The following is a 16,856-nucleotide window of genomic DNA, read 5'->3' as shown; positions in this document are numbered from 1 at the left end:
CGCCCTCCTGCCCGCTTTCTCCAGGAGTAATTAAGAGTGAAATCCCCCTCCCGGTGACCCCCGTGCTCTGGGCCCTGGCTGATTTACACATGAAAGGTCCACGGAGGGCCTGGGCTTTCTCCTTTTCACATTCACAATGAGGCGCGGCCTATAAATAAAACCTCTCTGAGAAACGGGAGGCTTCAAAAATGTCTTTGTGTGTGTGTGTGTGTGTGTGTGTGTGTGTGTGTGAGAGAGAGAGAGAGAGAGAGAGAGCAGAGAAAACGGAAAACGAAAAAGGGAGCTCTAACTAAGAGTTGGGATTTCTTACTGCGTGCTTATTCTGCTCAGCATCCTCACTTCTCTCAGGTGAGAGAGACACCACGGTGCCTGTTTTAGAGATGAAGATACTGAGGTCCAGGCAGGGGAAGACCTGCCCCAGATCCCACAGAATTAGGCGGAAATCTTGGGCTCAGGAACTGGGCTGAGCGTGAGATATAAATGGTGTTCTCCATTATGATGGTTACAGGACTGTATAGGTTGGTCAAAACTTGCGGGACTATATACACTTAAAAGGGAGGATTTTACTCTATGTAAAGCGTACTGTAATGCAGTGTTAGTCGCTTAGTCGTGTCTGACTCTGCGACCCCATGGACTGTAGCCCGCCAGACTCCTCTGTTCACGGAATTCTCCAGGCAAGAATACTGGAGTGAGTAGCTATTCCCTTCTCCAGGGAATTTTCCTGACCCAGGGATTGAACCTGGGTCTCCTGTGTTGCAGGTGGATTCTTTACTGTCTCAGCCACCAAGGAAGCCCATACTGTAATAATCCCGACTTTACAAAAGTAAAGGAGGGGAACTTCCCTGACTGTTCAGTGGTTAAGACTTAGCCTTCCAATGTAGGGGGTGCAGGTTCGATTTCTGGGTGGGGAGCTAAGATCTCACATACCTTGTGGCCAAGAAAACCAAACCATAAAACAGAAACAAATATTGTAACAAATTCAATAAAGACTCAAAAAAATGGTCCACATTAAAAAAAAATTCTATTAAAAAAGAAACAGTAAAAGAAAATGAAATACACATACCATAAAAAGAAACAAAGGTACTCATGGGCCAAGAACTGGTGAGGTCCCCTGGGTGCTTAGGGCTTTTCTGCACCTTCCACCTAGCAGGGCTGTTTCCTTATTCACCTCTGTATCCTCAGGCTCAGGGATGTAGATACTGGGGAAATGTTTGCTTGCTTCGATGAATGAATGAGCTAAATAATTCTTTCTGGACCCATTTCTCCACCCGCAAAATGAGAAATTGATGAAACACTAAGGTGAAGTCCTACCCAACAGCTCAGAGGTCCCCTCCTCTGGGAAGCCTTCCTGTATCCCCTCCCACTCTTAAGCTGGATCTGGTACCTCTTCTGGGCTCTCACAGAGCAAGGTTATATATACTCTCACCTCTGCCCTGATCACACTGGATGGTATTTGTTGCTTCTGTGTGAATATTCACTGCTTTCACGTGAATATTCAGGTTCTTTGCAGCAGGGCCTGCGTCTGTTTTATACCCCCAGTGCATGGCACAGAGCAGGTGCAATGTCTAATGAATTAATGCCTTTATTAATTCTGATCCGAGGTCCAAAACTGAATCATGCTGGTGTTGGCTGGAGCTGGGCGAACGTCTGAAGCAGCAGAAATGGTCCAGGGCACAGAACCAGGAAATCCCCGTGCAGCAGAAATGAGTTGAAAGGCTTGACTTGTAGAGCACCAAGAAAACAATCCTGCTGTGACCCTTGCAGGAAATCCAAGCCTCCTCCTGCACCAGGCAGGGGGGCCCGGGCGGAGAACAGTCAGCCTCCTCCGGAGGGCAGATGGTTTGGAGGAGGAGGGCTCCCCTGGCACCAGAAGCTGGCAATCTGCCTGCATCTGTTTGGGGCAGGGGTTGGGATGGGACATGTGAGGTACTTGAATATTGTCAGGCCCCAGCCCTCCTATTTCTTAGCTGTCCTTCAGCCTCACCAAGCCTCAGTCTCCACGTCTGTGAAGTGGGCAGAGAGTAGACTCCTACCTACTCATTTATCAGGAGCACCAAGGGACTTGATGAGGTCAAAATGCCTGCTATCTTGTGGTGCTCAAAAAGCTTTTCAACCTCCTAAAATCTTTTCCCTTTTCTCCCAGAAGTATTTCACCCTAATTAGAGCGGCCACTCATGAGTTGCTAATAATAGCATTAATTCTTTCTAAGGTTTATTGAGTAGCTGCTGTGTGTTGGTCACCGTTGTTGTTGCTTAGTCGCTAAGTCCTGTCTGACTCTTTGCGACCCCATGGACTGCAGCCTGCCAAGCTTCCCTGTTAGGCACTGTACTATGTGTATTTTCTCATTTCCTCTTCTCAACTATCTTGTAGGTTAGGTTTGTTTTTATTCCCATTTCCCAGAGAGAAAATTAATTTAGAGAGGTACTTATCCAAGATCACACAGCCTCTAAGTGGTAAACCTGGGATGTGAAACATCTGTTAATTTCGGGGAACGTTGTAATTCCCTGGAAGGTTTGTTCAAACATGGATGACTGGGCCCCACCTCTAAATTTCTGAGGCAGCAAGTCTGGGGTGGAGCCTGAGAGCTTGCATTTCTTACAAGTTCCCAGGTGATATTGCTGCTGCAGGTCCTGGGAGCACACTTTGAGAACCGCACTTTGAGCTTCATACCAAGGTTGCTCCTCTGTCATTATCTCCATTAGGCAGGTTATGTCATGTCCAGCCTATTACATTAGGCTCAATTCAAAGAGTTTTGGTGGTTTTTTTTTATTTATTTTTGGCTGTGTTGGGTCTTAATTGTGCTCGGGCTTCTCCTTGCAGTGGCTTCTCTTGCGGGGCAAGAGCTCAGTAGTTGCAGCTCACGGGTTTAGTTGCTCTGCAGTATGTGGGATCTTCTCAGATCAGGGATCAAACCCACGTCCTTTATGTTGGCAGGTAGACTCCCAACCATTGGACTACTGGGGCAAGTCCTCAAAGACTTTGAAGTCTAGTATAATTTACACCTATGACCCTATGCTGCTGCTGCTGCTGCTAAGTCACTTCAGTCGTGTCTGACTCTGTGCGACCCCATAGACAGCAGCCCACCTGGCTCCCCCGTCCCTGGGATTCTCCAGGTAAGAACACCGGAGTGGGTTGTCATTTCCTTCGCCAATGCATGAAAGTGAAAGGTGAAAGTGAAGTCGCTCCATCGTGTCCGACTCTTAGCGACCCCATGGACTGCAGCCCACCAGGCTCCTCCGTCCGTGGGATTTTCCAGGCAAGAGTACTGGAGCGGGGTGCCATTGCCTTCTCCGTATGACCCTATATTCCTCATTAACTCAAAAAAATAAAAATAAAAACAACTATCGTCTGTTTTAAAGGTGCAAAAAATAACTAGAAAATATACATGGACAGAATTAGTTCTGGTTTCACCAATTACTCAGAGAGATAGCTTTTTGTTAGGCATGATTGTGTGGTGGGGGCTCTCTGGATTAACTAACTTGCTGAGGAACTTCCTGGTGACCAGTGTTCAGGACTCTGCTGTCACTACCGGGGCCTGAGTTCAATCCCTGGTCAGAGAACTAAGACCCCAAAGGCCATGATGAAGCCAAAACAAAAAGCAAAAAAATAGCCAACTCACTGGAGCTGGCTCCTGGATTAGCTGTCACTCACCTTGTCTACTGTAATCCCCAGAACAATGCGATGCCCACAGCAGCTGGAGGACTGGTCTCTAGGACAACCAACCTCTAACTCCTCCCACTGACTTAACAAGGATGCAACTGGGCTTACCAAAAGTCAGCTGGGTGGGTTCTCCAGTCATTTACTCTTGTTATTAAATCATATAATTGTATACGACTGATAAAGTAGGAGTGGGAAAAGAAAACTGATGTTGGGACTTCCCTGGTAGTCCAGTGGTTAAGAATATGCCTGCCAATGCAGGAGACACAGGTTTGATCCCTGACCCAGGAAGATTCCACATGGTGCAGAGCAACTAAGCCTGTGAACCACAGCTACCGAAGCCCCATGCTCAGCAATAAGAGAAGCCGCCACAAAGAGAAACCTGTGCAACACAGCTAGAGAGTAGCCCCCGCAGCAACAAAGACCCAGCACCGCCAAAAATAAATAAATAAATACATTTAAAAAAGAAGAAGAAGACGACTGATGTTTCTCCAAGTGCAGTTGAATGCTTCAGAAAGATTCATTTAAAAAGTTAGTTGGAAAAAAAAAAAAAGTTAGTTGGCATGCGTCATTACAGACGTGTCCACACTCATAGACAGTACAACACCGTCACATCAGAGTGAGTCCTAATGTAAACTGTGGACTCTGGGTGATAATGATGTTTTAATACAGGTCCATTCATTGTAACAAACATACCACCCTGGTGGGGGATGTTGAGAATGGAGGAGGCTGGGTATATGTGTATCGTTGATGGGGGGAGGGTCATGAGAAATCTCTGTACCTCTTGATAGTATTGCTGTGAATCTAAAACTGCTCTGAAAATAAAGTCAGTTTAAAAAGAAAGAAAGAAAGATGGAGCAAAGCCCCAGCTTGACACACAATGACCACATAATATAAGCACATAAGCCACTGGGGTTGGGACTGGGGATGGGGGGACGCCGGGGTCGGGGGGCCTGGAGGGAGTTAGTTGAGTTAGGTGTGGCCTGGACAGCTAGAGACTATTGGGTGGCAATGGAATTCTAAAAATCTAGACAACAGGGGCCTTAGGATCTACATCGACTTAAAGAAGCTCAAGCTAGGACTCAGAGGAGTGGTTTCTGCAAGAAGGATGTGGGGGCACGCCAAACAGGTAACTCAGATCAAGCTCAAAGAAAAGGCTCTGGCTCTACATCAAAAGATGGGTGAATGAATATACAGCCATAGGTGTTTAAGTTAGAATATTTCAGGGCTATATCCTTTTTTTTTTTTTTTTATCATTTCCTGCTTCGATGGACTTTTTCAATAGACTTACCAACTACTCATCTGATCAGATGGGAAGAGAGATGCTCCTTACAGATTACTTTTTAAAATTGGAGGCAAGAGGGAGGGGATTGTATAGTTCTTGATTTTTATTCTTTTTTGTGTGTGGGGATGGGGGGCATCTTCCTTGTGGGATCTTAGTTCCCCCAACAGGGATCAAACCCATTGCTCAGCAGTGAAAACATGGCGTCCTAACCACTGGACCGCCAGGGAAGTCTCACTTTCCCACCTTTAAATGGTTAAAAGTTAACGTTGTCCTCTTTAGGAAGCAGGCAGGCATAGAAAATTTTGTACTCCATTTCCTGATGTTCACAGAACACCCTCCTGACCTACACCCCCCCATTATATGTATATCCACTTTCCCCCACCCCCAAGCAGGACCAGGGATTGAACTGGTGCACTCTTCAGTGAGAGTGCAGAGTCCTGATCACTGGACCGCTAGGGAATTCCCAACCCCCAGTATGGAGAGGGTGATCATGGAACCCTGAGTAGGGAGCCCCCAGATTTGAGGATCTAAAGTCCCTCAAGTCCCTCATTGGAAAAGACTCTGATGGTGGGAAAGACTGAGGACAGGAGAAGGGGATGACAGAGGTTGGATGGCATCACCTACTCAATAGACATGAGTTTGAGCAAACTCTGGGAGATAGTGAGGGACATGGAAGCCTGGTGTGCTGCAGCCCATGGGGTCGCAAAGAGTTGGACAAGACTGACCGGCTGAACAGTAACAACTAGCCCCTCTAGCTCCGATGTTAATAGCTGTAGTAAAAACAGCAGTAATAATAACAGGATCCAGAAGTCTTCAAACACTGACTCTGGGCCAGCACCATTACTTCATTTAATCTCTTCACAGCCCTGTGAATAATAATGATGCAAGCACTCTTATTATTATCGTTTCTATTTTGCAGATGAAGAAACTGAGGCTTAGAGGGACTCATGAACTTGCTCAGGGAGTACAGCCGAGAAGTAGGGGTGCTGGTTTCCAATCCGGCACTGCGGACACCAGAATTTCAACGCTCTCACACGCCCATTCCAGGAGAGGATGGAAGCCCCATGGGGCTTTTTCAAGGCCAAAATCAAGTCATGTTTGGAGAACACAGGAATGCTAGCCACCATTCATTCCTTCAAGCATTCATTCAACCATCATGCATGTGTCAGACACAGGCTGACTAATGTGTGGCTCATGACAGATGACGATGGTCCCTGCCCTCAATCAGCCCTGTTTACTTCATCCTTCCTCTGACACCCCCAGAACCAGACTCAGGGTGTGAACAACCCCATGGCAGATCCTCAGGCCCTGCTCCAGTCCCTGGAATCAGACTCTCTGAGGTTGGAGTTGAGAATCTACATCTGACGAAGTTTCCCCAGGGTGACTTATAGATACCAAGGTGCGGGAAGGAACTCCTAGAGGGAGGGTTAGGGGACTGGACAAGCTAACAATGCTTACACAGAGAAAATTGTCTCTCTGGATTGTGGGGGTCACCAGGGAAGGCTTCTTGGAAGAGGTGACCTTTTGAGATGAGACCTGAAGCGTGAGTAGGAGTGAACAGACCAAGAGGAAGGGAAAAGAGACACAGCAAGGAAGAAGACAGTCTCTGACTTTAGGGAATTCACAGTGGGGGAGGGGGTAGTGAGAGGAGAGAGGAGGGAAGGGGACAGCAGCTTAGCAGAAGAATGTGACCAGGAGGCTCTGGGAAGGTGGAAGAGGCATCTGACTCAGCCTGAGGAATCAGGGGTGACTCTGCAGAGGAGGTGACTGTCTTCCAACACCCAGGTGTAAGTATCTGCTTCGTCACATTTTTTTTTTTTTTTGGTCACATTGCACTGCATGCGTGCTCCTCGACCAGGGTTGAATTCGAACCCCTTGGACTGGAAGCACCAACGGAGTCTTAGCCACTGGACCACCAGCAAAGCCCCTTCATCGAATGCACCTCAAGTGAAGAGAATGGGCGTGGAAAAGAACCAGGACTGGCCAGTCTCCCAGGACATTAGAGGCTTCTTTTTTTTTTTTTTCATTAGAGGCTTCTTATCAGCCTACTAATAGTGGGCGGAAGCCACATCATCCTGTAATCGGGATGCTATTTTCACCTCCATTGTCAATACTAAGCCTTTGTTTGTTTGAACTAAGTCCTTCCATCTAGAGTCCTTAGTGCCCAGTAGTAAATGGTGGAGCAGAATTCCTTTGTAATGGGACCTGGAGCACACCTGCTTAGAACCACCCTATCACAGAAGAAGCACCGGATCTCTTCCTGCTCGGAATAACCCTCCTAAACACTGCTGATGACTCAGATTAGGTGAATGGTAGGTAGGACTCTGGCCCTGGTCAGCCTGGACTCAAATTCCCTGCCATCCATCTTAAAAAATTATTATTTATTTATTTATTTGGCTACTCTGGGTCTTAGTTGTGGCATGCGAGATCACTAGTTTTATCATTCAGACTCTTAGTTGTGGCCTGTGGGATCTCATTCCCTGACCAGGGATGGAACCCGGGCCCCCTGCATTGGGACCACAGAGTCTTAGCCACTGGACCACCGGGGAAGTCCCCCAGCCATTTTCTAATGACCTGTCCTTGTGCTACGTGACTTGACTTTCTGATGCCTCCATCTCCTCCTCCGGCAAAGCAGTCTACCAATGGTACTTCCTGTCTCCAAAGAGTTATGTTGAGAATGGAATGAATTTTCCTATGAAATGCTTAGAAAAATGCCTGATACACAGCAGGACCTCAGAAAATGCTGGGTAATTAATAAGAAGCAAAAGCACAGATTATAATTTGTGCTATTAAAAAAAAAAATGAGACTTGCTATAAAGAAAGAGGTGCTCTTTTAGAGAGAGGAACCAGGGAAGCCCTCTCCAAGAAGGTTCCCCTTAAATAAGGGGAGACATAACCACAGGACAAGTTGCGGGAAGAAGGTTCCAGGCAGGGGGCACAGCATTTGCAAAGGCCTAGAGGTGGGGATGAATTTGGCTTGTGCAAGGAACAAGAAAGCCAATACAGGGACTTGCCTGGTGATCTGGTAGCTAAGATTCCGAGCTCCTAATGCAGGGGGCCCCGGTTCAAGCCCTGATCAGGGAATTAGATCCTACATGCTGCAACTAAAGTTCTTGCATGCCTCAACAGAGATCAAAGATCCTGTGCGCCACAACTAAGACCTGATGAAGTCAAATCAATACATAAATATTAAAGAAAAAAAAGGAAAGAAAGTCAATACAGCTGAAATGTGATCCTATCATTACTGTTGTCATCTTCCAGCTGAAGAAAAGAGGCTCAGAGAAAGGGAAATACTTGTACAAGGGCACATAGGAAGTATTGGAGGCAAGATTTGAATCTGGGTTCAACTTGACCCAGGAATTTTATTTTTTTCCAGCAGGATTCAAGTTCTTGCAATGTTTACAAATTTGAATGGAGACCTGGAGCCTGACTGAAGCCTGAGAATAGGCCTCCATTCCAGGTGAGATTTAAACAGACTTCCTCTTCACCAGAGTCACTGATGCCGATGTCTGCCAACTTTAACACAGAAGATGTATAATGTTAAGATCAATGCTATGTGCATGAGCAACTACAGGGTGGGGTGGGGGCTAGAAATTAAAAAGAGAAATGGATCCTCCCAGATCAGGCTCACAGGTAGGCGGGCGAATCTTCTCTTCCTCCCTTGAAAAGTCTACAAATGGAAACAAGGATATAGGTGCCATTTAAATCAGCAGTGGTGGGGCTTCCCCAGGCAGTCCAGTGGCTAAGACTCCACGATTACAATGGAGGACATGGGTTAGATCCCTAGCTGAGCAGACTAAGATCTCACATGCCACTCAGCATGGCCAAAAGATAAAAAAATAAATCAGCAGTGGCTCTAAAAGAGAGGTTCCAAGGGGAACTCGTACCTTCTAATTTATTTCTACCTGAAGTTTTTACAATGGACATATTTTCTTTTGTCACCAGAATAAGAACAACAGCAAAATAATAATAAAACTCTTAAATGTAAAAAAAAAAAAATTAGAACAGTATTTATTACTGGGCAGCCTAGCATGGGAAATGCAAAGAGAGGCTGACTGGGTGCAGTTTAGGATATAACTATGGGGTGCACCAAATCATTAGATAAAAACAAAAGACAAGGTGTTATATTGCATGAAAGTAAAAGTGTTAGTTGCTCAGTCCTGTCTGACTCTTTACCATCCTATGGTCTGCTCATGAAATTCTCCAGACAAGAATACTGGAGTGGGTTGCCATTCCTTTTTCCAGGAGATCTTCCTGACCCATTTTGCATGGTAGAGTCCAAACATTGTATGAAAATGTAACAAGCAGAATCATTCCATTAAAAAAATATATTGATTAAGCACCTGGTTTATGTCAGGCACTGGGTTCGGTGCTGGGATACAGGAGTAAGCAAAATGGACAAGGTCCCTCCTCTTATGAAGCTCCCCGGCTGCTTAAAAGTTATCAAGACAAGGAGTGGGAAGAGAATTCCTGGCAGAGGGAATAACATGAGTCAAGGCCCTGAGGTTGGGAGGGACTTGCCATATTTCAAAAACAGAAAGAAGTTTAGCTCAGATGATGACTGAGGTGCCCTTAGCGAATATGGTGGCCAGAGGCAGTGATGGCCCTTTAGAAGAAAGATGGACTCCTAGTTTGCTAGCTTGGGGAGTAGATGGATAGTGGTGCCATTAGAAGGCCAGCTACCCAATGATAAGGGACCCCTAAAATGAGTAATCCAGTAAGAAAGGCAGGGACTGAGACAAACACCCGTTACTGGATTATTCATTTTAGGGGTCCTTTGTACCATCTCTCTCATGGTCTCCTCTTCCATTCTCACAACCAATCAACCAGCGAGTGGAAATGTCTGTCGAATGTTCTCCATCCCTGTTTCGTCGCAGCCACTGCTGTCTCTCCACTGGACTACTGCATTAGCATGAGGGCTGCTCTGTCCCCTTACAGGCTCACCGCCTCCAATCTGCTCCCCACAGAGCAGCTGGGGTGACCCTTCTAAAGGGCCAGTCTGACTAGACCTCCCCTCTCTGCACGCCTTCAGCGGCTTCCTGTTCCATCAGGATAAACCCAGCGCCTCACTCTGACCTCCGGGGTCCCGTGGGATATACCATCACTGTACAATGAAATATGCTGAGAGAGGCTGGCAGGGCCTCTGCGGGCCGGGAGGTGGGTTGATTCTGTCTGGGGAAACTCAAAGGGAAAAAGATCCCAATAAATGTAGCTGTTGGAGGGAGGCTAGAGACTAGGAGGCTGGGGAGATGGCAACGTGATGCGGAGCTTGGAGACCTGTGTGGGTGACGCATAGAGTGGGTGGAGGTGCCCCTGGGAGGCCCTGCATGCCAATCCAAGGAGTCAGTGAAGAGAAATTATATCCTGTTCTAGAAGAAGAGGACATGGTCCTTCTTAAATTTTAGGAAGTCACTGACGACTATGTGAGAGGCAGTAATATAGGTGTTTGTCTACATATCAAATATCTCTAGAAGGATCATCAGAAATCTCTAGTATGATGACTTTCTTTGGAGTGAAACTGGGTGGCTGGAGAACAGGAATGGGGGAGGCTTTTAAATCTTTATTATATATTATAATTAGTTTGTAATTTGTACTGTATAGATGTATGTATTCAATACTTGAGTACTTAATATAGTTTTCAAAAAACAATTTAATTTATTTATTTATATAGGGTGTGCTGGGTCTTCTTTGCTGCTCCGACTTTTTTCTAGTTGGGGTGAGTAGGGGCTACTCTCCAGTCGTGGTGTATGGGTTTCTCATTGCAGTGGCTTCTCTTTTGTGGAGCACAGGCTCTAGGGCGTTTCGGCTTCAAAAGTTGCAGCTCCCGGGCTCCAGAGCACAGGCTCAGCAGAGGTGGTGCACTGGGCTTAATCGCCCCGAGGCATGTGGGACCTTCCCAGACCAGGGATCAAATTCGTGTCTCCTGCATTGGCATGTGGACTCTTTACCACTGGGCCACCAGGGAAGCCCCTTATACTTAATTGCGAAGGAAAAACATGTACTGCTAAAACTCAAAGACTTTGGGGTCAGACAGCCATACATTTGAATCATGGCTCTGTCCCACTTGCGCTCTAAATTTGTCAGTATTTGCTTCTCTGAGGTTCAATTTCCTCATAGGTAAAATGGGGATAATAATAGTTCTTACTTCAAATGGTTGTTGGAAGGGTTAAATGAGATAATATATGTTGAGTGCCAGTACCATATAAAGGGTAGGTTAAACAAATGCTGTTAGTATATAGTTTTTTAAAAATGTAATTTAGATTTGAAGACATCCCCTCCAAGGATGTCTCAGTTTGACACAGGATGGGGGTGGGGGGGTGGGGGGAGGTGAGGAGGCAGAGATAAGAAACGGGATTGGAATCAGACTCAGCTGCTGTCCTCTTCTCTAAGCAAGCACTACCTCTCTAAGGCGCAATGACCCCTGTCTGCAAAATGGGATGCTAGCACACCTCTCTTCTAAGATCAAAGAGCTACTGGGTGGGGGCAATTAGCCCACTGCCAAGCGCAGCCGGCTGTGAGTTATGAGTTGTGAGGGTGACGATCTTCGGGGAGGACCTCTTTCTCTCTCTTCCAGGTCCGGGGACCTTTCAGTCTCTCCTCTCTGCCCCTCCTTGTGAGGTGGGGTGGCAAGAGGGGACATTCTCTACAAAGTAAGGTTTTAGTTTTCTTGTTTCAATCAGGGGAAGATGCTGGAGACGTCTCAGAGGCGAGGCCTTAAGAAGTAGTCCCCGAACCTGGGCTCTGTCTGTTCCTCTCGCAGATTCCACCTCTCTCCCTCCTACAAGGATTCTGAGATCAGACAGCCACGTTGAAGGTCTCTGGCGCGACTCATCCCTGGCCAGACTCGTGGGCGGCGCCCGCACATGCGGAGCCTGCCACCCACAGGGAGAGTGCGGTACTGCAGGTGAGGGTACCAGACCCGCCCCCATCTATCCGGTCACCTTTCTGTTCATTACTCCGCGCCTTGCCGGCGCCAGGCAGAAGGGATCCCTGCCCTCATGGGGCTTACAGTCTAATGGGACGAATACCAACAACAGAAGTGCTGACAGCAACTTCATGGCCTGCTTGTTGGTGAAATTCTTTGTTTTCATAGCACAAGTAATAAATATTCATTGCAGAATTTTTTTAAAAGAAAATTAAAACCCAGACATACCTCTCTTACCACATAAGTATAATCCTTATCAACTGCTGAATATCCATTGGAAGAACTGCTGCTGAAGCTGAAGCTCTGATACTTTGGTCACCTGATGCAAAGAACTGACTCATTAGAAAAGACCCTGATGCTGGGAAAGATTGAAGGCAGGAGGAGAAGGGGATGGCAGAGGATGAGATGGTTGGATGGCATAACTGACTCAATGGACTTGAGTTTGAACAAGCTCCAGGAGATGGTGAAGGACAGGGAAGCCTGGCGTGCTGCAGTCCATGGGGTAACAAAGTCAGACACAACTGAGCGACCAAACAACATAACTCTTACAGCATTTTCCCCATGCATTTTACAAAAATGGAAACACACATTTCACCATATTCTGTAGCCTGCTTTGTTGTGTTTAACAGCTTTATTAACATATATTTCACAGACCAGACACCGGTTCTGTTTTTAACTTAATGTAACAGTGGTGGTGGTTTAGTTGCTAAGTTGTGTCCAACTCTTGTGACCCCATAGACTGTAGCCTGCCAGGCTCCTCTGGCCATGGGATTCTCCAGGCATGAATACTGGAGTGGGTTGTCATTCCCTTCTCCAGGGGATCTTCCCAACGCAGGAATTGAACCTGGTCTCCTGCATGGCAGGCAGTTTCTTTACCGGGGCTATGAGGCAATCCCAATGTAACAGTAGATTATTAATAATAATATAATACAAGTTGCGGCTATTTGTTAAACAATATGCTAAGTGCTTTTACACACATCATCACTTTCAGTCCTCCCAACCATCCTACTAGGTGAACATATACTATGATTCTCCCTGTTCTGCAGATGAGGGAACTGAGTCCCAGAAAGATGAAGGGGTTTGTCCAACAAAAGTAGCAAAGCCAGGATTTTAATCCAGCTTTGAGAAACTGAGTTCTTACCCATTTTGTTATGACTGCTCTGTGCAGCAGTTCAGAGGGATCTTAGGAAAGGGTGAGGGGGGGGGGCAGATCTGGAGCTCAGAGTGCAAATGAGATGGAAAAGTTCTCAAATACAGTGCAGTGAGCTTAAACCTTGCTAGGGGACCAGAGGCCCAGGGCTCGGTGTAACCAGGAAAGGCTTCCCGTAGGAGGTGAAGGCTGAAGGGAGCATGCAGACAAAGAGGGACAAGTCAGGAAGGGCATTTCTAGCCAGGAGCGGCCAGCCTGTGCAAAGCCTCCGGTACAAAGTTGAGTATCTCTCCCCTTGCTTAAAAGCAAGTCTTCTCAGGAAATTTCCTAGTGGTCCAGTGGTTAGGATTCTGCGCTGGAGGTGAGAGTTCAATCCCTGGTCAGGGAACTAAAATCCCACAGGCTGTGTGGCCCAAAAAATCCAGAAAGTCTCTTCAGCACCTTTTGGATAAAATCCTAAGTCAGCATAGCCTGCAGGACCCCTATGGGGTTGCTATTATTATTATCCCCATTTTACAGATGAGGAAACTGAGGCACAAAGAGAGGTGAGGCCAGACTTCTTGGATGTGAATCCTGGGTCAGTCACTTCAAGGGTTGTGAAACTTAGGCAGATGAATTCACCTCCCATGATTTCATAGCTAAGTAGCTAACCTGAGACTTGAACTTGTACCAAGGTTCATGCTGGACAGCCTCCCACTGAAGAAACCTATCACACTGACAGTAGTAACTGCTTATTTGTCAGTCTCTCCCTCTAGACTGGGTGTTCCATAAGGTCACTGCTGTCGCCCCAGTCCAAGGACGTAGTTGAGACTCCAAATTAAATGAATTAATGATGCTGAGCAGCTCAGACAAGTTATTCAGACGATGGAAGTGGTGGTCACTGCACCCCAACCTTCCCTGCAGCATACTTGGAAAAATACCTCATGCCTTCTGAATAGTCCAGGCCCCTCTGCTCTGATTCCATAGAACCTGTACCCTTAACCATGATCATAACAAAAATAATAGTGAACAATAAGTGAACGCTTAATTGAGACAGAGCATGAGTCTCTTGGCAGATGAATATTTATTGGTCCAGGAACTGGATGAACCCTTAGCTGGGAGAAACCGCAAGAGAAGTAGCAGGATGGATGCCCCAGATAAGCTTTCCCCTAAGCAAGCCTTGTCCTTGGCTAGGCAGCCTCCCCCAGCCTTCCTCCAATTACCCCACCAGCAGCTGGCCCCAGGATTGAGGTGCCTGCCTGCCAGCTCTCTATTTCAAGGAAATAGAGCGCCAGAGACCTTAGTGGCTTCAGCATGAGTGTAAACATCACCAGCTGCCAGAGAAGATGACGTCAAATCCAGGCCTGGCTGGCCATGGCCTTGGGGAGACTGCCTACACAGAGAGGCCAGATGCCCTGGGGGTCACTGTGAGAGGCAGCACAAGGTGGGAACTTCTAGCTCAGCATCTAGAAAACACATCTGATGGTTCCATTCATTCTCAAGGACCCCATGATTTGAAATATTTTTCTTTCCAAACCTACTGAAATCAGAAATTATGTAGCTCTTTTTTTTTTTTTTCCCCTTGCTCATCCCTGTTCAGAGCATCAGACTAGCATGAGATTGACAGGGTGACCTCTCGGAGTTGGTGTCGTTCTACCTACAGCAAACTCTGCATGGCTTTGAGGTTAAAAAAAACTGACTTGACGGGCTTTCCTGGTGGTCCAGTGGTTAAGAATCCGCCTGCCAATGCAGGGGGCATGGGTTCGATTCCTAGTCGGGGAAGATTCCACATTCTGCAGAGCAACCAAACCTGTACGCCACAACTACTGAGCCTGCATGCTCTAGAACTTGTGCTCTGCAGCAAGAGAAGCCACTGCAGTGAAAAGCCCTCATTGAAACTAGAGAACTCTCACAGCAGTGAAGACCCAGCACAATCAAAAACACAATTTTTAAAAATTTTTTCAAAAAAGAAGAACTTGAGTCCCACACTGCCTGGGTTCACCAATTGCCTAAAACTTGGGGATCTTGGGCAATATCCTCACAACTTCAAGTCTGTTTCCTTATCTGAAAAGTGGGGGAAGAATAGTATCTAGTTCACAGGTTCATAGTTCAGTTGGTAAAGACTCTGCCTGCAATGCAGGAGACCCAGGTTCGATACCTAGGTGGGGAAGATCCCCTGGAGAAGGAAATGGCAACTCACTTCAGTATTCTTGCCTGGAGAATCCCATGGACAGGGGGGCTTGGCGGGGCTACAATCCATGGGGTTGCAAAGAGGTGAACATGATTGAACAACTAAACCACCATGGGTTCATGGTTTGGATTAATGTACATTCAGCGAGGTCCTATAACAAGCCAAGTGGTCACACCAGTGAGCAAATCATAGTCTCCGCCCCAGGCAGACCATAAACCAATAAATATTTAATATAGCAGATGGTGGGAAGTGCCACAAAGATAGCTGAGGCACAGTAAGGAGGCTAGAGTGTCAGGGTGGGGAGGAGCTATTTCACTTCAGGGTGGTCTGGGAAGGCCTTCCTGATAGATGACTTCTAAGACAACCCCTGAGTGAAATAAGGAAACAATTCATGCGGCTACCTGGGGGGAAACTCTTCCAGGCAGAGAGATGAGCGTGCGCAAAAGTCCTGAGTCAGAGGCATGCCTGTCACATTCACGGAAAGGCAGGAGGGCCAGTGTTGCTGGCGTGAAGTGGGCAAGGGGGCAGGTAGAATAGATGGTGTCAGAGGGGTGACTGGAGACAGGCTGTGTAGGATCTGGCAGCCCACTCTCGGGGCTTTGGCACTTACTCTGAGTGAGATGGGAACCACTGCGGATTTTGAGCAGAGGAGGAAGATGACCAGTGTTAGAGGATTCCTCTAGCTGCTCCCTAAGAATAGACTGTGGAAGAGCCAGGAAGCAGGGAGACCAGTCAGGAGGCTTTGCAATTGTCCAGGTGAGAGCTAACACCTTTGATCAGATTGGGAGCAGTATGTGGTAAGAAATAGTCAGATTCTGAGTAGAAATTATGTGTTTGAAAAAAATAATACTAAAGTACAATAAAATAAAATGGGGGGGGGGTACTTTCCTGGGGATCCAGTGGTGAAAACTCTGTGCTTCCACAGCAGGGGGCATGGATTCAATTTTGATGGTCAGGGAATTGGATCCCACATGAGAGGCAGAGAGAGAAGAGAGTGATCAAAGATAATTCCAAAGTGTTTCACTTGAGGAACCGAGTCACCATTTTCTGAGGTGGGGAAGACAATTTATGCAAAGTGCTTGTCATAGATGTGAGCATGAAGTAAATGCTCAGTAAATATTAGCTATTTGTTGTATTGATGACTTTGGTTTCCTGGACTGTCTAAACTCAGTCACCCAAGGCTTTGCAAATGCTGAGCATACTTGGCAAGAATATTATATGCATCATGCCTGAGGAGGTACTGTGTTCCAAACATATGACAATCCTTACTTAGCAGTACCACCCTGCAAGATGTATTAAAGTCCTATGGGAAAATAAACATTTGTTGAATTTTTAACATACCCCAGGCATTGGGTATTTTTTGCTTAATCCTGTCTCTAACACTGAATTGTAAATTGTACGAGAGAGTGCTTACAGCTCTTGCATTCTACTGTGTACACCTGGCACACGGTAGCCACTGTAGTTAGTATTTACTAAATTAACCATCATTACTATGAATGGAGGTTGAATAACTTCCCCAGGTGGAGCTGTGTCTTAAATTATTGTTTGTCAGATAAAGGAATAAATTAAGTGCATATTAATTCCCACTTTAGACAAGAGGAACAGCTGAGGGCAGATCAGATTTGAACCCAGGATTTCCTGATCCTTGAGCTCAGATCCTTTCTATGGC

Source organism: Cervus canadensis, chromosome 1 (genome assembly GCF_019320065.1).
Source record: "Cervus canadensis isolate Bull #8, Minnesota chromosome 1, ASM1932006v1, whole genome shotgun sequence".
Classification (NCBI taxonomy): Eukaryota; Metazoa; Chordata; class Mammalia; order Artiodactyla; family Cervidae; genus Cervus; species Cervus canadensis.
The sequence above is the reverse complement of the archived record's forward strand: the minus strand, read 5'-3'. Positions refer to the sequence as shown.